We start from the raw sequence: 24508 nt of genomic DNA, 5'->3' as shown, positions 1-24508 counted from the left end.
GTTCAACTGTTTATTTGTTCTTAAGTTCTTCTAGATCTCTGTTAAACATTTCTTGTATTTTCTCAGTCTGTACCTCCATTCTATTTCTGAGATTCTGGATCATCTTTACTATCATTACTCTGAATTCTTTTTCAGGTAGATTACCTATTTCCTCTTCATTTATTTGGTCTTGTAGGTTTTTACCTTGCTCCTTTATCTGTGACATAGTTTTTTGCTGTCTCATTTTCTTTTTTTTTTTTGATTGGTGGGATTGTGTTCCTGTCTTACTGGTTGTTTGGCCTGAGGCTTCCAGCACCAGAGTTGGTAGGCTGTTGGGTAGAGCTGAGTCTTGGTGCTGAGATGAGGACCTCCAGGAGACCTCACTGCAATGACTATTCCCTGGAGTCTGAGGTTCTCTGTTAGTCCAGTGGTTTGGACTCAGAGCTCCAACCACAGGAGCTCCAGTCCAACCCCCGGCTCCTGAACTAAGATCCCACAAGCCACGTGTGGTGGCAAAAAAAAAAAGAAAAAAAGGAGAACAATAAGAAAGAGTAAAAAATAAAATTAGACTAGAAAACTAACAGATATGTTAGAAAGAATATAAAAATGAAAATATAGATGAAACAACTGGAAGATAAAACAGGACCACCATAGTAAAAAAGAGGAGAAAATAAAAGGGCAGAAAAGGTCTTGGCTGTGGGGGGGCGGGGCTTAGACAGGGGTGGGGTTTAGGCAGTGGGTGGGGCCTATGCTTAGGACCACAGGGCTGGAAAAGGCCCTGCAGGGGGTGGGGGTGGGGCTTAGGCTCAACACAACATAAGGGGCCCAGGTGTGCCTCTGGCCTTGGAGGGCAGGGGACCCAGCCTGGGAGCCCAGCAGGCTTCCCGGGCTCCAGTAGAGGGGGCAAATGCCCTCCGTGCCTCTCCTGCTCCTCTGGTCCTGGAGGGTCCCTCCTGCCTGCCTCTCCTGTTCTCTCCCAGCCTCCCTCCTACAACCCCAGGACCCACATGGCCCGGAGGGGCTTTGGAAGGTGGGGACCTGGCCTGGGAGCCCAGCAGGCTTCCTGGGGCTGAGTGGGTGGGGGAAATGCCTGCCGCACCTTCCCTGATGGTGCGGTCCTGGAGGGTTCCCCTCCCACCAACCACCTCTCCTCCTCTTCCCCCCCTCCTCCCTCCCTCCTACAACCCTAGGACAAACGCAGCTCTGTGGGGGCCTCTAAGGGCTTAGGACCTGGCCCAGGAACCATGCAGTCCTCCTGGGCTGATTGGGCAAGGGAAATGCTAGGTGCACTCCCCCCTGCTCCAAGCCCTTGAGGGTCCCTCCAAGCATGGGAACCCCTCCCCTCTCCAAGCCACTCCTCAGGGGTGCTGGTCCTGTCTGGCCTCCCCTTCTCCTCCACCTCAGTCCCCCAACGTCCTACCCGGTCACTTGGGGGTTCCTCCCAGGCGTCAAGTTCCCCCACCAGCATCCAGCAGGTGCCCTAGTTGTGGGGAGATGTGAATTCTGCATCTTCCCACACTGCTACCTTCACTCCACCCCTCAGGAAGTACACTTTCTTTACATCACGTTAAAATCAGCAGAACCTCCACACTTCTGGAATCTAAAGAACACTAGATCTTGGATGAAAACTAATGGGATAAAAATGGTTTTGCTAAATTCATGTCTTGGAGAGTTACACATATTTACAACAGTTAATGGACGTGCATCCATGAAATACATAGATAACACAGTATCCATGAAATACATAGATAACACAGAGAATCCCAGAGCTCTCAGAGTTCCAAAGCCCCTCAGTTTCTGAAACCAAAAAGTTTTGACTTCTTTTAGAATCTGTGGTTTCTCCAAATATATTTCTCCCTTTCCCTACCCTACTGGTATATTTACTCTTACCCATACATATCCTGGTTTTTGCCCATTTCTGTGCTCATACCATTCTCAACATCCTCTTCATCCAATCTGCCCATTCAAATTCTACCCATTCCCTCTCCCCCAGTTCAAGCATTTCTGAGCATGTATAAAAAGCAAGAAATGTGTTTGATGGTATATGGCAGTGTTAAAACAAGAGGAATGTAGCAAATGTATATTGAACACCTAGAACACACCAATCACTGGGCAGAGTTTCAGATAATTTTATGTAATCCTATGTCAAGAACTATCAGTGCTTAGAGTCTAGACCCAAATGCCTGTCACTTTCCTGTCTAGAGATTTCAGTCTCGTGCAACCATGTTTTCTTCCTCTCCTAGCCCTAATATTATGTTTACACTGGATTTATTAATATCCTTATGTTTCCTTATTTCCTCTATAACATTTTTTTCTTCAAATACTCCTTATCCCTTACTGATGCCAAACCTTCCCCCTGGTAATCTCAAAGCCCTAAATATATATAATTAAGGAATACAAAAAAAAAAAAGTATCATTGCCATCATTATCAAAGGCTCTTCTGACTTGGTTTTCTCACCTAACGAAAGAAGAAATTTTCAGGATCATTTCTCTAGTCCTTCTCAGATATTGGGTAATAAAGCATAAGAATTTTTGGCACAACAAAGAAATATAAGGCATCAAATCAGGAAGGACGTAGTAAAATTATCACTATTTGCAGATGATATGATTTAATATATAGAAAACCCCAAAGACTCAACCAGAAAACTGTTGGGACTATTCAGTATAGTTTCAGGATACAAAATCAACATATAGGAATCAATTGCATTTCTATACAGTAATAGTGAAACACCTGAAAAAGAAGTAGAGAAAACTAGCCATTCACAGTAGCATCAAAAACAATAAAATACCTAAGAATAAATTTAACCAAGGAAGTGAATGATCTATACAATGAAAACTACAGAACTTTGCTGGGAGAAATTGAAGAAGATACAAACAAATAAAAAGACATCCTGCGTTCATGAATCAGGAGAATTAATATTGTTAAAATGACCATACTACCCAAAACCATCTATAGATTCAATGCAATTTAGTCAAAATACCAATGGTATTCTTCATAGAAATAGGAAGAACAATCCTAAAATGTGTATGGAACCATGAAAGACCCCATATAGCCAAAGAAATCCTGAGGAAAAAGAACAAAACCAGAGGTATTATACCTTCTAATTTCAAACTATCCTACAAAGCTATAATAATAGAGACAGTATGGTATTGGCATAAAAATAGACATATAAACCAATGGAACAGTACAGAGAGCCCAGAATTAAACTCCCACATATGCAGCCAACTAATATTCAACAAGGGAGCCAAGAACACCCAATGGGAAAAGGACGGTCTCTTCAACAAAGTGTTGGGAAAACTGTATAAATACATGCAGAATAATGAAATTGGACCCTTATCTTACACCAGTCACAAAAAACTCAAAATGGTTCAAAGACTTAAACTAAGACCGGATACTATAAAACTGCTAGAAGAAAAGATAGCGAAGAGGCTCCTTAACTTTGGTCTGGGCAATTTTTTTTTTTTAAATATGACACCAAAAGCACAAACAACAAAAGCAAAATCAACAAATGGGACTATGAAACTGAAAAGCTTCTTCACAGAAAAAGAAACAACAAAATGAAGGCAACCTACAGAATGGGAGAAAATTTTTGCAAACCATATACGTATCAGATAAAGGGTTAGTATCCAAAATATGTAAGGAACTTATACAACTCAATAACAAAAAGATTTAAAAATGGGCAAAGGAAATAGATGTTTTTTTCAAAGACAATATACAAACAGCCAGCAGGTACATGAAAAGATGCTCAACATCACAAATCATCAAGGAAATGCAAATCAAAACCACAGTGAGATATCACCTCACCCCTGTTAGAATGACTATCATCAAGAAGAAAGAAAAGAAGGATAAAAGGGAACCCTTGTACACTGTTGGTGGAAATGTAAATTGGTTCAACACTGTGGAAAACAGTATGGAGTTTCTCAAAAAATTAAAAATAGACCTACCATTTGATCCAGCAATTCCACTTCTGGGTATATACTCAAAGGAAATGAAAGTGATATTTCAAAGAAATATATGAGCTCCCACATTTATTGCAGCTTTGTTCACAAGAGCCTAGATATAGAAACAACCTAAAAGCTCATCAACAGATGAATAGATTAAAAAGATGTGAGATATCCAGCCATGAGAAAGAACATCCTGCCATTTACAACAACCTGGATGGACCTTCAACACATTATGCCAAGTGAGATAAGTCAGTAGAGGAAGTCACATACAGTATGATATCACCTGTGGAATCTAAAAAAGCCAAACTCATAAACACTTAGAATAAAATGGTGGGTACCAAACGATGGTGGCATGGGGAGATGAGAGATGTTGTTTAAGGGTACAAACTTACAATGAGTAGTAAATAAGCCCTAAAAAGCTAATGCACAGTACAGTGAATATAAACAATGTTGTAATCATCGAACTTAAAAAGAGACTAGAACTTAATTATTCCAACTGCTAAAAAGAAAGCATAATTATATAACATGCTAGAGGTAGTAATTATCACTACAATGGCAATCATATTACTGTACATAAGTGTATCAAATTAACATGCTGTACACCTTAAATTTACATAATGTTACATGTCAAATGTATTTCAATTAAGAAAAAAGAATTCCCCTAAAATTCAGTGTTATCAATACATAATGACCCCAAATTCTTAGAAATGGTGACTCAGTCACTTCTTAAATCAGGAAGAGAACACTAGCTATCTAAGAAGTGAGGACACTCAAATCATGGTATTAATATTACACTCCCAAGGACAAGACAGTTATTAGTTCAGGTCTTTCAGACTCCAAGTATTTTCCCTGCTGGGTAAACTGACAAGCCACAGGGATTCATTCAAACTATGAATGGGACTCCAAAATATTAAAACTAACATCAAAGGTCAGCTGGTTAGGGTCAAGAAGTTACTGAATATCAACTCCTGCATTTTGAATGATGAAACTGGGCCATCTCAAACTTCAAAAATGGGGTGAGTTAGGTCTTTAGAACACCAGTGTTTGTCAGACAGAATTTGTTTCAAGGACTTGATTGCAAAATCCTGTCAAAAACCAGAATCTGGTCTGTAGAGAATTATTAAACTCTGTTTATTCTAGAGTCACATGAAAGCACATTTCATGAAAAAATTATTAGTGTTAATAAAAATCAGATAACAAATCGTTCTTTGGAGACTCTGACGTGAACCATATGAATCTACAGTATTTCTGCAACACATTGGCTGTGGAGATGTCCTGCCTTATTTTGGTCACTGTCATCATGACTCCTCTACTCTTCCGTATTCTTAGAGACTGAAAGATAGCTATGAGAATTTTTCCATATAAAACCCCCAAACCGGTGAAATGTAGAAATTTACTTGAAATTTATGTCAAGTTTGAAGGCTGTTAGGCAACAAAAAAGATAAAGCTAATAAAAGCAAGCATTGGATTGGAAGCAAAAATGAAAAGAAAGACATTTCCACAGTCTCAAGAAATGAAAGCAGCTGAAATGAGAACAATTCTCCTTTCTTACCCTTCAGAGACAAAGTGGCAGGAAATTGTGAGATTCCTCCCAGAGCCCCACTTGCGAGGAAGCCCATTTAGCAAATGGTATGCGTTGTGCGATCTGTTGTTACTGGTTTTCTTCCTTGGGAACACAGCACACTGGGATTCAGCTGTACCACAAAACGGTCTTCTAAACCCTCAGACTGAGAACTACTCCTTATGCATTTGCAAAGGGCCATGACTCTACTTTTTGGCTCACTCATCCCTGGCACTCTTGAATTGCTAGGAGAAAGCTTTAGAACCTATCAGTCAAGGTGTTCGGTGTTACAGGCCACCATTAACTCGGCCTCCTAACATCTGTTCTGTGGTTTCACTGCATAGAGAAACTGAAGCCCTCAGAACAAAAGTGACAGGTCAGGAACAAAGCCATGAAGAATCTTTAGGGAGTGAAGCACCCAAAATACAGGCCCCATGACCAAAATCAGGTCATGCTTTTCATTCTTGACAAAATTTCCTCTACCAAAAGAGGGAAAAAAAGGACTCCAAAATAATGTACTATAACAGAAGGACAAAGAGAACACTTTCTGGGCTTCCCTGGTGGCACAGTGGTTGAGAGTCCACCTGCCGGTGCAGGGGACACGGGTTCGTGACCCGGTCCAGGAAGATCCCACATGCGGCGGAACGGCTGGGCCCGTGAGCCATGGCTGCTGAGCCTGTACGTCCAGAGCCTGTGCTCCGCAACGGGAGAGGCCACAATAGTGAAAGGCCCGCGTACCACAAAAAAAAAAAAAAAAAAAAAAGAAAACACTTCCCAAATGTATCTCTTTTAGGGGAGGTAGATTTTTTATTGTACAAAATACCTAATTTTTGTTGAGTGCCTGCTATGTGCCAAATGACTCTAAGTGTTTTATATGTATTAATTTATGCCATCCCCACAATAAGCCACAATCAATCAGTTGTTAGATATCAGTAGCATCTCTATTTTATAGGTGAGAGAACTGGCATGTCATATGTCTGAGGTCCCAGAACTAAAAATAGCAGAGCTGAGACTTGAACCCATCTAGGCTGGTTCCAGCACTCATATTCTTAGCCATTAGATCATAGTGCTTTTCATGCTTACTAAAGCTTACAAAGCCAAACAAAGAAACAAACATCAAATTCAGAGGTTTAAAAACCTCCTGACTTTTGTCTACTGGTTATTACTCCCACAGGAATCTGTAATATCCAGTTTCTCTTCTGGACTCCATAATTGGGCACACAGGCCAATTAAAAGGTACAGGAGGCATCTTTGGGCTTCTTCTGTTTCACAGACTCTGCATCACTGTGCCACAGCAGGCAGCAAGAATACTCACTGTGCTTCCCAAGCTTGTGTGAAAGAGGAGAAAGGAGTTACTATGCCAATGGAGCAACCAATCTCCTGTTGATAATAAGCTCTGGGAGTTAGGAATTGTCTCTTTGGTTCACTGCTGTATTAAGGTTCTTCAGAGAAACAAAACCAATAGGAGACGTGTATGTGGTATATATATACATATGTATAGTTCACATACATATATCCTATTGAAATATGTACATACATATATATGGAGATTAATTATGAGGAATTGACTTATGCAATTATGGAGGCTGAGAAGTCCCACAGTCGGCCTTCAGCAAGCTGGAGGAAAGTTGGTGATGTAATTCTAGTACAAGTCCAAAGGCCTGAAAACCAGGGGAGCCAACGGTACACATCCCAGTCCAAGGGCAGAGGACTGATATTCCCATTCAATCAGACAGACAGAAAGCAAAAGGGGTGAATTCCTCCTTCCTCCACCTTTTTGTTCTACTCAGGTCCTCAACAGACTGGATGATGCCCACCACACTGGGGAGGGCAAGCTACTTTACTGAGCCCACCGACCCAAACACTAATCTCATCCAGAAACACCCTCACAGACCCTCAGAAGTAGTGTTTAATCTGAGCACCCTGTCGTACAGCCAAGGTGGCGCATAAAATTAACCATCACAACTGCTGTATCTCCAGTGCTAGTACAGTGCTTGACCTGGAGCAGACATTCAGTCACTATTTGATAAGTGAGTAAATTCAGTCATGTGTGTTTATGTATCACGTGATGTCCATATATGATTATCTGTGACCATATTATGCACATGTACCTTTATTTTATTATGGAGAGGATTTTCAGTGATCGTGGGTTCACAGAAAACATAAATATTACACTTGGTGAAGTGCCTAAATGGGAGCAGAGAAGATTGTGAACACTACATTTTTAAGGGAAGAAGGAATTCTGCTTCAATCTAACTGAAATAAGCCTGATACAGATTGTAGACTTAAGGGAAAATGGTAAAATATAATATAGATGATATCTCTTTAAAGCATTTTTAATAAATTAGGGGCTCAAAATAAATTAGAGGCTCTCATTATAATTTATACCTGCCAACTATTTATTAGATAGATTTACTTTGGTAGATATCATTTTTATGATACCATCTTTACTGCCAACACAGTTTTGAAAAATATAGTCAATTAAATAGGGTACTGATTCCCATTGAAGACTATACCAAAATAGTAAAAAATATATCAGTTGTATTTCATCCAGAACAAAAACAGATTAAATTTACCTCATCCCTGGATGTGGTATTTGGCCCAAATTTCATTTGTGTAGCAGGGTGGAGTTGAGATCAAAAACACCAGAAATATTACGCATTTAATGAAAGCCAATCTTCTGGCAACTAGGCTAAGCACAGTTCTGTCCTATTTCTGAGGAATTTTGGTCATATCCCAGATATCTAAAAATATTCTTACAGAACTGTAGCCTCAAGAAAGGTGAACACTATACCTGCAATAATGTTACATTTAAATGCCAACTGGGTCTCTTCATTTGCTGAAATAAAAGTACATATGAATAAACCAACAAAAAACATGATATATTTAAACCCTCCACTTTTAAAATGAACAGCATAGATGTCTTTCCAGAAAAAAGACTTTGATTTGCCTGTCAAATTTGCCTGTCAAAACTAGCAAATCATTAATTTTTTAGAGCTAAAACTTTGGAAATAATCTAGTCTCATCTTCTGGTCTCACAAGCAAAGAAACTAGGATACTAAAAAAAAAAAAGAAAAAAAAAAGAAAGGTACAATGATTGATTCATAATCTCACAGCTACTGAAGGACAGAGTTGAGACTGAGACTCAGGTCTTCTATGCATACTTCATTTTCTATCGTTCCATGCTGTCTAGCTACAATGCTGCACTGTCCCACCCTAAGTAGATCTCGTTCAGTGGCTTGCTATACCCAGCCCATGGTGAGGGTTCTGGGACTGCAGTGAAGATGTAATGCAGTGCCCTGGAAGCCTGGCACCAAGTGTCCTGGAGTATCTTTATAGTTGTTACCAGCACCATCACCTGGAGACCTTGATGAATGTGTGGAAGTTTGGTTTTCTTACAGTTGTGTCATTCACTTGTGACACCTGGGTCAAACACACATCATGACCATATTTATTTTGTGCTCTTATATAATACAAAGGGTTTTCTAAGACACTTACCTAAAAGGCACCTTTCAATTAAACATTTCAGCTTTTTGTGTTGTTTTGTTATTTTTCCTGAGTAGCAAGATTCACTATATTCGTCCAGGAAACCTCTCTTAACACACTCCCCTCTGTATACTTTTTCTGCATCCTCTTTTTTTTTTCTTTTTAAATAATATCTCGGACTTCCCTGGTGGCACAGTGGTTAAGAATCTGCCTGCCAATGCAGGGGACACGGGTTCGAGCCCTGGTCCGGGAAGATCCCATATGCTGCAGAGCAAGTAAGCCCGTACACCACAACTACTGAAGCCTGCACACCTAGAGCCCGTGCTCTGCAACAAGAGAAGCCATTGCAAGAAGCCCATGCGCCACAACGAAGAGTAGTCCCAGCTCATTGCAAATAGAGAAAGCCCGTGCGCGGCAACCAAGACCCAACGCGGCAAAATAAATAAATAAATAAATTTATAAATAATATTTCGTCTAATTTTCATGGAGCTTGTCAAGTCTATGATACAACAGCACATATGAGAAGCAAAGTCAAAACTCTGGTGCAACAATGGAGCTGCAAAGGCTTGTATTGATTTCCATGGTGTACCTCATCCTGTGATCCAAATTGAACCACCAACACCTAAACCAGGAGGGTTGATCCTCACGGTGTCAGACCACTAAGATAAGCTTTGTCTCCACTAATTTCCTGTCCCCAGGAAATTTTTTTTACATACTCAACCACAGATGCCTGGTTTCCCTTACTGCTGGCCTAATACTAGGCATGTTCCTGTCCATGTGTATCATTCCATTGGGGTGATACACCCCATTCCCATCTAGAAAATAAATTCCTTGTAGAACAAACGTGTCCGTTTACTTGATTCCCCTTCATACTACAATAATTTGAAGATTAATAGGCATTAAACAATTCACAATAATATATGTGATTATAATGAGGAAAGTCCCGCAAGAGGTAGAAGTGAATCCCAACACTTTTATAATTGTTTATTTTCCTAGAGATGATGGATGCACCATTTAGAGACGTAAGAAGCTGGGCAGCTGAGGTAATCATCAGCATGACTGCTTCAACCCTTGGTTTTGTTTGAGCTCCAGGAGTCCAGTTCTGGGAACTGAGGGATTTAGATTATGATACCAGCCTGGCTTCTGTGTGCTTTTACGCAAGTCCCTTCATGAGCACATGCAATGGATATCCGCCAAGAGGACATAACATCTGCTTTCTCTCAAAAATCCCATGTAAGCTTTGGAGATCAAGGGGAGAAAAGTATCTGGAGCATGGTGCTATCAAGATTAGTATTGTAAATTCCTAGTTCTACCTATTGCATTTTAATAGAAATTCAAGTTTCATAAAATACAAATTATTGGTAAGAGGTACTTGAGTGACATTTATAGGTCCTTTATGTAATGTTTTACAGTTTTGCACATTATAATTCAGTAATAAGAGGAAAAAGAAGAAACACTGCATATTTTCTCTCATAATATGCAGAGTAGCATATTTTCTTAATAGAATTCTTAGGAGAAATTACCAATTTCTATTCTTAGGAAATGATCTTAGCCATAACCCATTCTATAAATGTAATATTTAATTATATGATTTCCACATTATTAAAATTATTGACAATAATGACAAATAATTCTCCAGAATATTCTAGCAGAAAATTGTAGAACTTCACTCTCTTTTTTTATATACTCAAATCTTCATTCACTTTAGTTATTGCTCTCATAATTTACAACCCAGAATAATTATTGTGATTTTGGTTAATTCTGTACTTTTCTTCTATCAAGATCCCACACAGCAAAAATTGCCAAATCTTTTAACTTTGTAGTATAGTTTCAAATTTCTAAACTGTTTACAAAAGTGCAAAATAAGCACTTAATATGCAGAAATATCTCAATAGGAATTGCGGCTAATTCAGGCCAACTCAAAAGAAGAGCCCCAGAGTATCTATACCTGATGTGAGTTTGAAGCTAAGGAGGAGGAATCGTAGTGATTGGAGTGGAGGGGGGGAGTTGGTCTTTATAATTATCTGAAATCCCTCTTATGAAATACCATCACTACCATTTGTATAATGTGCCAAATCTTGTACTGAGCCCTGCACATGGAATTTCCTCACTAAATTTTCATAATAACTCTATGGAATACGTTCTAAAGAAGCTCTAAGAGGTAGGTCACACAGTGAGCAGCAAGCCAAGAGTTGAACCTAGGCTTTTGAATCCAAGATCAAGACCTCTCAGAGTAGGTAGGTAGATAGGTAAAGGCAAAAAAGGGGGCATATTCTATTCTTTGATAAAACTTAATTACCTGGATCTGACATCTACATGAGACAACAGAAAACTAAATGGTCAATTTCATATAGGCAATGTCAAAAGAAGTACAAATGACTCTGAACATGAGAAAATGTGTTGAATCTCTCCCTACTAATATCACTAAAATGCACATTTAAACAGCAATGTATTATCTATTTTTCATCCATCACTCTTGGATGCAAGAGTTACAAACAGTAACAATACCTGGTTTAGGTGAAGAGGCTGGTAAACCAGCTTTCTCACAGGTGTTATTAATTGTGACTGACACCAGGTAAGACTTTTTAGAGGAAATTGACACTTTCCATTTAGAAGGATATTTGACATTTTGCATAGAAAGAAAACATTTAAATGAGTATGAAGGATAATATTTTAAATGTTTACCTATTTTCCCTGCATTTTCTCTCCCACTTTTACTCTATATATTTGTGTTATCTTAATTTTTTCTATTAAGAGTATACTCAGATTATCCTTGTATAATTTAAAACATTTCGACTAAAAAGTAGATCATGAGGGTGCAGTCAGTTGAAATCGTAACTATTTATTTACTATATTCTTCTCTAACCATCCTGTTTTCTCTTAACTCTCAGGACATTTGGGGAAGGTGCCAGCTTCCCCTTGTCCTGGCAATCCGGGATGCTGTTATCACATTTCCTTCAGTCTGCCAATCCACAAAATCCCACAGCCTGCCCCTCCATGTGTGTTCTAAGTTGAAGGAAAACACTGAATCTGAGTTCCTTTTCTACTAAAACATAGATTTATCCACAGCAGGAGCCCCTAGCAATACTCATGTCTCTGCTGCTGTGACAAGGCTAGGGGGAATTTCAGGCTTCTGACCTATGTGGTATCCATTCAAGGTCTGGGACCACCCACGTGCTTCAGGGAAAGAGCCCTGCCCCCAGATTGGCATGCACCTGTGCTGTGTAACCTTGTCTCAAAGCTGGCTTCTCTTCTACCTGCTATGCTCTGAAGTTTGCAAGGCCCACTCCTTGCTGCCTGACCTCATTTCCTCTGACTTAACCTCCTTCTTGTCAAGTACCTGCTTGCTCCTCCCCATTCTGTTGGCCCTCAATATCCTTGACCATGCTATCTACAGTGTCTGAAAGATCCTCCTTCTCCACGAGTTCTCCTGGCCACCCCTGCCCTTAAGAGCCTGCACACCCTTGTACTCCGGACTGGGAGTTCAGTGACTAGTAAGTTAAACAAACACAAAAACAATGTGGGAAACTGGCAGAAGGCCGCCAAGTGCCGATTTTGCCAAGTGGGCCGTCAAAAACTAGAAATACCATCTATTATCACCATCATTTTGTTAAAGAAAGGCATTTTAACACTAAAAATGGGAAAAAGGTCACAATCTCAGAAAAATAAAAATGTTTCTCAAAGAACAACAATTAAGCAAGCTTGGGGAGAAACTTGAAGTGGAGAAGGGGCACATGACCAGAAAGAGTAGGCATATTAGAAAACACCTTTCCTGTTTGTCTGGTACAGACGTCCCTCTTCGAGGCCAGAGCAGCCCACCCACCACGCCTTTCCTCACACCTCAAGGTCATTTGATTGAGTTCCCCACGCTGCCTAAGCTGAGGAGTCACTAGCCACTCTTCTCTCTTAGAAAATGCCATCCATCCAGAGCTGGCTGTAGGCCACACTGGGCATATCCAGCAAAATGAAGTTCACCCATGCCTGGAGTTTACTGCCCCCCCACCCAAAGGTACCACACATATTCTTTTTTATGTTCTGTAGCCTAGGATACTGTAAGCTCCCCTCAAAAAGAGTCTGGTAGAGTTCTTGTTATGCAGAAAGGTTCTGGAGGTGTAGGGGAAAGCCCCAGCAGAAGAACCTGGATGAAACTAGACAGTGGTATCTACAGTGCTCATTGTATCATAGACGTGTATCTGTCCGTGGAAAGGTTTTTAGGCCAATCACTGGTATGTGCTCCAGTGTAAGACTCTAAAATCCAAAAAGTAGATATTATGTGAACATAATTCTTGAAATGCAAGTATTTTCTTATATTTATTAAAATCCATTTTAATATTCACCTTGATTACTCATGATAAATTTGTTCTAAAATAAATGGCTAGGGCTTCCCTGGTGGCTCAGTGGTTAAGAATCCCCCTGACAGTGTGGGGGACATGGGTTTGAGCCCTGGTCCAGGAAGATCCCACATGCCGTGGCGCAACTAGGCCCGTGAGCCATAACTACTGAAGCCCGCGCACCTAGACCCCCTGCTCTGCAACAAGAGAAGACTGCAATGAGAAGACCGCGCACCTCAACAAAGAGTAGTCCCTGCTTGCCGCAACTAGAGAAAGCCCACACGCAGTAATGAAGACCCAACACAGACAAAAATAAATAAATAAATAATTAAATAATTTTTTAAAAAAATCAATGGCTTAATGGCTAAATGAACTTAAAAAAAAAAAACTAAATGTTTAGGTTCCAACTATTTTGATCTAAATTGCAGCAGTAGAAGTATCCTAACCCTCTCAGTCCTCAGGGCACCAAATCCCATAGTTATCAGAAAGCAGTAAAAGGAAATAGAAGGAACGGAGTTAGGCCCATGGCCAAAGCTTTAGTTATGAGAGAGAACTGGTCAATTTCAAGCCATACTAGGGCATCCAGGACGGGTAGGTTGTACAGATGCCCAATTCCTCTTGTACCAAGGAAATATGATCAGTTTTTACAGTGATATGGTTGATTTGCTCCAGTAACATTTGGTAGTCGACACATTGCCTTTCACCCAGGTTTATTGCTAAATAATACAGATGCTAGAAGGAAATGTAACAAGAAAGTTGGGAATGTGAAACGTGGTGAGGTCAGGACACACACACACACACACACACTACACATGACTTTGCAGTCTCTTCTATCACTGTGAACGTGACTGCCATTTCTATCACCATCATTAATTAGAATAAAAAATTCTTAAAACTTGCTTCACCATTCATCTCTAGAGCTAAGTAGGATTATTGCAAGCTTTCCACCCAAGTTTTCTAAAAGCCTAGCTGATTAAAAGGCATTAACATTTATATTTTGCCAACACTGATTATATTCATTGCTGGTAAATGTTTATGTGATAACCAAGACCAAACAAGAGAGATGCAGAAAAGCATAGTAAATATAACATTCATACATAAGGGGTACCTGTCAGTAACTGAAGTATCTGTTTCCTCCTTGGCAGAGGAAGGAAGTTAACTCATGGACTTCAAGGCACCTTCTAGATCTAATATTTTATGACTTTGACTAGCAAACGACTTTTCAGAAGGCATCTACTGAATAACATGAGGTTCACAATCCTTCAAAGGCTGATTATAAATTCTCAGTACTCCATATTGTGTTTTTATCTTTTTTTCTTTTTATCGTGTACTCATTTCTCATTAATAATGCTAATCAAGGAGGAAAGAAAGAGAAGCTCTCAAGTCAAATTTGATGAAATCAAAAGCTGAAGTTCTGAGATTATCCACAGAATTTTCCACATACTTAAAATCTCTGAAAATACCTCTTTCTTCAGTGACTTTCAACAGAAAGAGTTAGCTATAGTTAAAACTCTATTAAGCCTAAAGCTTCCTTGCAAAAGCATCCAGGAAGGAAAATGCTGGTCTAGAATGCAATGAACCTCTCTTGTTTAGGGACCCCACTGCAGCTGGCAATCTGAATTCTAGTGTTATTTGTGATAAGAATGAAAGCAAACAACATTTTTTTCTCTGAAAAACAAAACAAAACCAGAAGCAATGACTTGCAAGTTTATAGCAAGCTTATCTCCTTCAGTTCAGAAAGAGTTCAGTATTTGTTTGCCAATTAAGTGTTACTTTTCACAAATGTAAAGTTAGATCAACAATTTTCTTGGCATTCATGACACTGTAGGTAAAAGAGCCTGTGAAATTAACTTTTCAGGTTTTGAAACTGATACATCAACATTTAGAAAGATAAAGCATTTAATGAGTGTTCTGCCAGCTCATTTAAACTCCATTCCCAATCATTACTCTTGATTCCCCAAGGAAACAGAAAGAAAACCAGAATAGTATGTTCAGAACAGAACTGAATGCTATTTGGAATAGGGCTTAAATACACACACATTTATTTTTACCATTATTTACCACTACCATTCCTACTATTATTAATGTTGTACATTAAAGTAGTTTACAAAGTGTTCTCACATATTTTTTCTCATTCTTACGTGACCTCCCCAATCCTCTGATGTAGATACAATAACAAGTATTCAGGTATGTTAATTTAACATCTATTATCATTATCATCACCACCACCATCACCTCTACTATCAGTAGAGTGAGCACTTACTATTTGCCAAGGTCTACACTAAATGTTTTATGTGGATCATCTCATTTAACCCTCACAACAATTCTATGCAATTGCTATTATTATTATCTCAGTTTTACAGATGAGAAAACATGGTTGATTGGGGCCTAGAATCTGGGGCTTCTGAGTCCAAGTCCAGTGTTCTTTCCACATTGTTTTAATAATATAGTTAAAGAAGAACAAAGAGAATGCTAAAGTTTCCAGTTCATTTCAGACAAAAATAAAGCAAGAAAGGGACCATGAAAAGAAAGTTAAATTTTCAGCCTCTTCCCAAAATAAATACAAAAATGCAGGAGGCAAAAATATTTGCCAGACTCTGGAGCTTTTGTAAATTGCAGTAAGGTTGCAATTCCACTAGCAGCTAAATGCAAAATTCTACTTTTAAACCTGCTACTGACCAAAAAACAAACAAAAAAGCTATGAAAAAAGAAAAGAAAGAAGACTTTGTTGAAAAGCCTGACAGTGTGGGGTGGCCTAATGTGACTGACAAAGCTCTTGTTTCCAAACCACCCTGGTTGCAGCTTGGTTGGTCTTTGGCTATATCAGATTCAATTTCTACTCAGCAAGTATTTAATGAGTGCCTACTGCATGTTTGATGCTGAGGGATATGGTGGTGAACAGGACATTTATTGTTCCTGCCTTTCTGGAGATTATGAACCAGAGGCGGAGACAGATATAAGAGATTATTTATAGTATAGTAAGTTCCACAACAAAGGATTCATCCTAGCCTTGGGAATCAGCGGAAGCTTCCCTGAAAAAAAATGACATTTAGATGAAACCCGACAGAATGTAAGAGATCATCCGATAAAGAAGTGGCATGAGGACTCAGGGAAGAGAGAATCTAGGGAGCAGAAATGGGGGTCATTCACAAACTTGGAAGGATATTTACATCCTCCATGAGATGAAGGGGGTTTCCGAGGTTTCCATAATCTACTCCAGGGTGAAGGTTCAGAGGAGTGGTTATATAGGACCCTACACACCTACACACACACACACACACACACACACACACACACACACATATATGTGAATATATGTATATGAATATATATAGTCCATCTTTAAAATATTTCCCTTACTTAGCCAAGAATTCCCACATGCTTAAAAAACTAGCCTATAACTCCTTTACTCTGGAAGGAAGCTGAAGGAAACACACTGATAGTTCTTCAGCTAATTACAGCAGTGATTTTATCAATGTCAGAAAAAAAAAAGTATTTATTTAAATGGATGTGAGAAGATAAAATGGAGATAGAAAAGGAAAGATGATTGGGGTAGGGATGTAAATATAGAAAAGGAAGGAATACCCTAAATGAAATAGAACCACAGCAATGAAAATAAAAATTTTAATATGATGAGCTCTCAGTTACCTGCCTCTGGCCTGAAGAATTCACAACTCATTATTCATTATTCCCAATTTATACCATACTTAGTATCACAAGAGAAGACTATACAGTGCAGCAGATTTACTTTCCTATGTTCTGGTTAAGTTTGTGAATGAAAAGTGAATACACTAGAACCCTTGATTCTTTTCCTTTACTTCATGTGTTAGCTCCCTGATTCATCTGAACACTCACATAAGTGTTAGTTTTGGATTGTTAAGGACACCAGATAACAGGATAAGAAAGCACCTCAAAGAGTATTAGGAAAGGAGGAAAATGACAGTTTCCAGAGGTAATTCAAGTGCTAAGTATTCTCTATATGTCCATCCAGATACACACATCAATCTTTTCTACCTTGCTCTGTGCTTAAGAGGTTGACCTGCATCAAGGCATTCCCTTGGGCTTCCAACTGACTGTGGTCAACAGGAGGTACCAGTAGGAGATCAGAGGATAGGAGACCAGTGAGACTGAGGTGCTTCCCCATCCCTAGTTGGTTTTTATTAACTTTGCCCACAACGTTGAAAATAGCCCCTCCGTTAATCGCTCCTTTATGGCCTAAGTTCAATGGGCCATCCCTTTCTTCACGCTGCCCACCCCCCACCCCCCAAATGGAAAAAGACAATCTAGTTACCCAGAAGTGCAATTCAAGTTTAGGGCAAGCATAACTGACAAGGAAAAAGTACATTCATGAGATAATATGTTAGAATAAGAAACCCAGCTGAAAACATCTTTGGGGTTATGTCCATCAATTTTTCTTTCATATCAAGAAGAGAGAGAAATAGCACTGCATTGGGAGGAGATGAGAAAAGAGACAGCTAGAACCATTTTACACAGTGATTCAGGATAACCATCAAGGGATGGAACAATGGGAGGAACTATTTGGAAAGAGTTGATGAGAGGTACACTGGACTTTTCTGTAGCATCTAAAAATAGTAGAGCCTTCCAAACACTTACCTGTGCAAATCTCCAGTGCCCATTTCCCTCTTCATCCAGGCTAAGGTAAGCCCAGCCAGGATGACCTCAGTGGCCTTTTTCTAACCCTTCTTTCCAAAAATGAATATTTTATAAGACTATCTAACAATTTGGCAACAATTTTATTAAGTTACAGACCTCAGGCTGCTAATAATATAAGGAGAAAAGAACTTCTTATCTCTTTACTACCACTGTGGTAAAGTTCTACTGGCTTTCTCTTAGCTATAGGCATTAGGGTAATACAAACTTAGCTAAATGTCAGGTACTAACCAATAAATGAATCTCTCTCTCTCTCTCTCTGAGAGGTTTAAACCAATCACCAAATGTTTATCTCTGCTTCTTAGGTGAAAAAAATATATATTACATTATTCCAGATAAAGCTGCTCATTCTAATTTCTGCCATCTTCCTGTGTTGCTCCTTCAGTAACAATGACAGCTAAATTATTTTTTCTCAGCCCAGGAGTAATGTGTTAGGCTTCCTTTTTAGTGACAACAATCTTTTTGTTGCCAAATGCTTCATGTCTTAAATAATGGCTTGAATCTTGGCTGCAATTATAAGATAAGATTTTTCTCATAACGTTTTCACAATGGATTTTCATCAGCTCCTTTGTAAAGGAAATTAAAATTTGCATTTGACTTCAAGCTCATTTATCCAAAATTGGACACACCATTGGCACATTCAGACATGGTATTTAAAAAGGAATAAAATTTGCTTTATAGGGTTTTGTTTAATATTTTATCTCTAAAGAAAAAAGAGAAGAGAAATCTAATTGAAATTCATGAAGAATCAACAGGCTGAATGGTAGAGTGACTCAAAAGATAATAATTTCTGTAAACATAGGGTGCTAACTTCTAAATATGCCCAAAAGAAAATCTATCTACCTTCCAAATTTTCTCAGTAACATTTGAGATCCAGACAAGATGGCTATAAGCAGATTTGATGTAAAACAGAATACAAATCACCATATAATAAAGGCCACGATGGCAATAGGTTCCATACAGTGAGTAACACCCTAATTGTTCAGCGTAGACAACACAACAGATACAGCCTAATAAAAGCAAGATGTCCCCAGGAACTAGGAAGAAACTCCTTTCAGGCAAAGTAGTCAGCTCATTTTTTCCAGAACCCAAGCTGGGATTTTGCATAACCTGAGAGTAAACATCCCTGACGCCAGAACTTGAGAAATACCAAACTCTAAACTTGTGGAGAAGTGTCTATCCCTGATTCTGGATTCCAGATCCCTGGCTGGCCCCAAATGTCTCCTTCCTTTAATGCTGAGCAAGTACTTCCAGCTTTGATGGTAGGGGAGATTTGCCCATATGATGGTCTCAGATAGGAGAAAACATTTAAAATGAGACAATGGTTAATTCAAAGGCAACATCTGTCGGAAATATGATTGCAAACTAGGAAAGCAAGTTGTCTATCAGGAGACAAGTGATTCATAAACGTTTCTGGCAGGGGCTCACACAGATGGAGTCATGCACATATGCTATTTTTTCCCAGTGGGATTTTTGCCCAACAGAGTAAGTGATTGCAGACCTGAGTATGCATTGTGATCGAAAGCAAATGTAATAAATTTTCTGATCAAATCTCCATTGAATCTCTTCCCTTGTGATATTCCCCACTCTGGCTCCTTCCCTTCAGTAGGCAACTTGGGGACGTTCTTGACTGAAATGTTTGTGCAGATGCAAATGTTGTGACTTCCCTACTGGCAGGGATCTCAACCCTGACAGACTACAAGGAAAAGAAAAATCCCATGTCCACTTCCCAGCAGCTCTAGAAAAAATGCCATCAATCCTATTCGGGCCAAATGAGGTGTGGGAGTTGGTCTCTAGAGTGAAGACACCACGCACACAGAACCTGGAATGTTAGAATTGGGATCTTAAGGCTCGCAGACCAGACTTCTCGTAATACAGAGACTAAGACCCAAGGAGGTCAAAATGGCGTGCCAAATGCCTCATAACTAGACAATGACAGAACCAGGGTTATTAATCCAGCTCTCCTCATTCCAAGTTTAGTAGGCTTTTTCTCCACTTTAGCATATAATTTTTTCATTCATGAATTCATTTATACATCAAATTTTTTTTCAAAGTCCACCATATTGCAAGCAATATTCTGAGTGCTGGAAAAAACAGGAAACAAGAAAGACAAAAATCTTGACCTTAATTAGCTTACATTCTAGGGGGAGAAAATAAAATTCAGAAAAAGAAATAAATATATAGTATGTCAGATAATGGTCAATGCTCCAAAGAAAATAGACAAAGGTCAAAGGACAGAGAGTGATAAAGGGCAGCTATTTAAGAGAGGGTGGTATTTGATCAGAGCCTGAATAAAGTGAGGCTGCAAACCACACAAATAGCTGAGGGCAGAACTTTCCAGGCAGAGAAGAGTGAGTACAAAATCCAGGGAGTTTGAATGAACTTAGTGTGCTTTGGCGGAGGTAAGGGGGGGTGTTGCATGAACTAAGTGAGGGGGAACAGTGGAGGTGAGGTCAGAGGAGCCACTAGAGGGCTGATCTTACTTAGATGATTTTTTTTTTTTTTTTGCGGTACACAGGCCTCTCACTGCTGTGGCCTCTCGCGTTGCGGAGCACAGGCTCCGGACGCGCAGGCTCAGAGGCCACGGCTCACGGGCCCAGCCGCTCCGCGGCATGTGGGATCTTCCCAGACCGGGACACGAACCCGTGTCCCCTGCATCGGCAGGTGGACTTTCAATCACTGCGCCACCAGGGAAGCCCTTACTTAGATTTTTTTAAACAGGTTATTCTGGCTGTTAGGTGAAGAAAAGACTAAAGAGAGGGGAGAGAGAAAGAAAAGATCAGGAAAGGCAATAAGGAGGAATCTCCTTAAGACAGAAACTAAATTCCTTGAGAACAGGGATTCTTATTTGGCTTGTTCATTGCTGCAAAATCAATACCAAGAATAGTGCCTGGCACACATTGGGGTTTTAGAGGTATTTGCTAAATGAATGGATGCCTGAGAGGTAAGACCAAGGAGAAAGTTGACAGTGGCTTGAATTGAGACAATAGCAACAGAAACAGTGAAAAATGGATGGATTTAGGGGATGTTTTGAAAGTAGAAGTGACAAGAAAAGGTTCAAGATTGGATAAGTATACTTAGTAAGAAAGAACTCAAGAATGACCCCTAGGTTTTTGTCTTAAGCCCTCCGGGTAGATAGTGGTGACTTCCAGGGAAGAACAGATTCAGTAGGGAAGATTAAAAATTCTGTCTTCATCATGTTACATTTGAGCTGTATATTGGTCTTTCAAATGGAAATGTTGGGTAAGCAGTTGAATAAAAGTGTCTGGAGCTCAGGGAAGAGATTAAGGTTGGAGATAGCAGTGGATGCACTTAAAACCATTGAACACCATAAGGTCACCCAAAAGATAAGTATACATGGGGAACTGAAGGGGTCCAGGGACCCCTAGGGCATTCCAGTGTTTCAAAGTGTGCAGTGGAAGAAGAATCAGCAGAGAATTTTTTCCCATAAAGAAGTAATACAGGCAAAGAAGTCTGATGAAAGAGGACAAGCAGAAATTGAGGTGTCCTAGAAACTAAGTGATATAAAAATGTTTCAAAAGGAAGGAGTGATGAACTGTTTCAGTTGTTCCTGAAAGGTCAAGGTGAGGACTGAGAAATACCTATGAGATCTGGCCACACTGAGGTCACTGGTGACACTAAGAAGTGCAGTTTCACTGGCATAATGGGGACAAACCCTCATTGGAGTGAGTTCAAAGGAAAGGAGAGAAAAGGAAGGGGAGACAAAAATAGACAAATTTTCTAGGAAATTTGCTACAAAAGGAATAAAGAAATGGGGAAGAAATTGGAAGAGGATGAGGGGGTTGAAGGAGGGTTTTTTTTGTTTGTTTTTCAGATGAGAGTCATGACAACAAGATTGTATACTGATAGGAAGATCCAGTAGAAATGGAGGAATTCATGTAGGAGAGAAATGGGATACTTGCAAGAGAACAGTCTGAGTTAGACAAAAGAAAATGGGACCAATGCGCAAGTGGAGGACTTAGCTTTAGAGCAGAGCTGGCACAGTTAACCTGGAAGGGAGGAAAGGCAGAAAACACTGGGGCAGATATGATGTGGTGGTAGAAAAGAGAGGAAGTCCTGCTCTGATTGTTTCTTTATTACCAGTGACATAACAAGAAAGGTCATCTGTTGAGAACATGGAGAAGGAAGGAGTGTCTGCAATTTAAAGAAAGAGAAGGTGAGGAAACAGCTGTAGGAGATTGATTCCCAGCAAGACGCTCTATGCAGCACCTGCATAAAGTAGAATAGCCTCGATGAATCAAATACAGTCACGGAGGTGCCAGAAATTGAGGGACACTCTAGGAGCCAGGTGTGGGCAGTTAAGGAGGAAGGGGGTGAATCCAAATAAGAAATAGGTGCAGAAACAGGAGGCGGGAAGTATTTTAGACAATGTTCTCCTACCTCAAAAATTTGGAAGAAAACACTAAGATGGAATAGATCAACATTGCTCTTCACGGAGATGCAAATATCAAAAATTAGTAACAAATTTATTTTTGTGAATTCAGGAGGAAAACATTTTTCACCAAAAAGCTTTAGTTCTTTCATTTGAATAACTCATCATGAAATAATTAATATAAAGCCACACTGTGAACCAACAACCGTGTATCCATAGTATTACACCATTTAATTATATAGTAATACATCTTGTACAGGACAAAAGATTAATAACTTGTTAAGTTGAAGCAATTATCTAATAATAACAGTAATAATGACAGAATTATACGTTCTTTCAGAGTGCTTCAGTGGGCAGGAACCGGAAAGACTCATTTAATCTGAAGAGTTCTATTTATTCTCTATGGTAGTTTTATTTTTAGCTGCCTGCTTCTTTTTTTAGTGGAAGGTTTTGATTAATTCCTTTCTGTTTTATAAATGTCTCTCTTAAGTACAGTTTTAGATAGCAAAGCAGTTCAAATCTTTGAGTAGTTTGAAGGTTTTCTTTTTCCTTCAACACTTCTAAAGCACTTAAGTTCCAATGTGAGGTCCAAAAAAAGCAAAATAAATAGCTTAGCAATTTTGGACCTCCTCTAGGTTAAAGGAACCACCGCATTGTCATTTTCAAACTGGCTTCTTACACCACTTTGTGAGGGAGGGGATTAAATAATAAAACACACACACAGTCGTAGTTTTTGGGGGCTGCTTTAACAAAAATATCATAAACTGGGTGGCTTAAACAGCAAACACTTACTTCTCAAAGTTCTGGAGACTGAGAAGTCTCAGATCAGGGTGTCAATATTGTCAGGGACTAGTACAACCTGCTGACTTCTTGCTGGGCCCTCACATGGTGGACGGGGTGAGGGAGTTCTTTGGGGTCTCATAATCACATTCATGAGGGTTCCACCTTCATGACCTCATCACTAATCCTAATTACCTCCCAAAGACCTTACCTCTTAATATCATCATATTGGAGGGTAGGGTTTCAACACACAAATTGGCGGAGCAGGAGACAACAAAACATTCAGCATGTAACACATACACATATACACACACACACATCTCGCAGCTTTTTTAAAAAATTCAGAGAGATTTAGGACAAGTCTTTGCCTATCCTTTAGATTTCATTGCAAGGAAGTGTCCTCATAATTATTTTTGTTTTTATTCTGACCTTAAAATGAAGTTTATATTTAAAACATCTTGTGCTCATTCAGGTCTTAATAGAATGTTTTCAAAGTGGTTCAATGCATTCTACTAAGTTAAAACTCTTTTCTGACTTTCAAAATCTCCTTTATTCCTGCTGTTTAATTTCTTTTACCTTTTGCTGGTCCACACTCCCATTGTGTTTCTGGAGGAACGTCACTGCACACACAAGATGGCACCTTCATGCACCCATTTGGATTTCTCTGGGTGAAGTAGAAGCCCTCTTGTCCCATGTAGTTAAGACTACAACTAGGTGACTACTCTTTTGAATGAGCTGAATTCAGCAGGAAAGAAAGACAAAAGGAATATTGTTCTATAATGTTCACTCTGCTGTGATCAATGCCCTCTATCTAAGCTACTGTAACAAAGTAAGTCACACAATATGGGGGCTAATCAGGAATCTGAGCAAACCAGGACTAGATGAAATAAAGGCTTGAGAGTCCAACTGAGATGCAAAAATGGGCCTGGATTGGGACAGTTAGCCAATACAAAGTCATGTAACATGAAGTAAAAAGCTCAGTCTTTGAAGTGAGACTTATGTTCAAGTCCTAGCTATACAATTTGATGGGTGTTTAATCTTTAAAATGTTATTCAATTTCTCTGACCTTAACTATAAAATGGGGATAAAAATGGCCATACCTCAGAGAGTTGTGAGCATCAAAAGAGATGATATCATAAGGCAATTAGCATACACAAACATGTGTTATGCTTTTGTTGGCCTAGTTTATAAAGGAGGAAATGGATCTCAGTTAATACTCAAAACAGTCTTATGAGGTAAGCTCTATTATTACCATCTCTATTTTATAGACAAATAAATTGAAGCACAGGGAGCTTGAGTAACTTGCTTAAGGACACACAGCTAATCAAAGCCACAGACAAAAATCTTAACCCAAGCAGTCTA

Source organism: Stenella coeruleoalba, assembly GCF_951394435.1.
Source record: "Stenella coeruleoalba genome assembly, chromosome: 5".
Taxonomy (NCBI): Eukaryota; Metazoa; Chordata; class Mammalia; order Artiodactyla; family Delphinidae; genus Stenella; species Stenella coeruleoalba.
Note: the sequence above shows the minus strand (reverse complement) of the source record.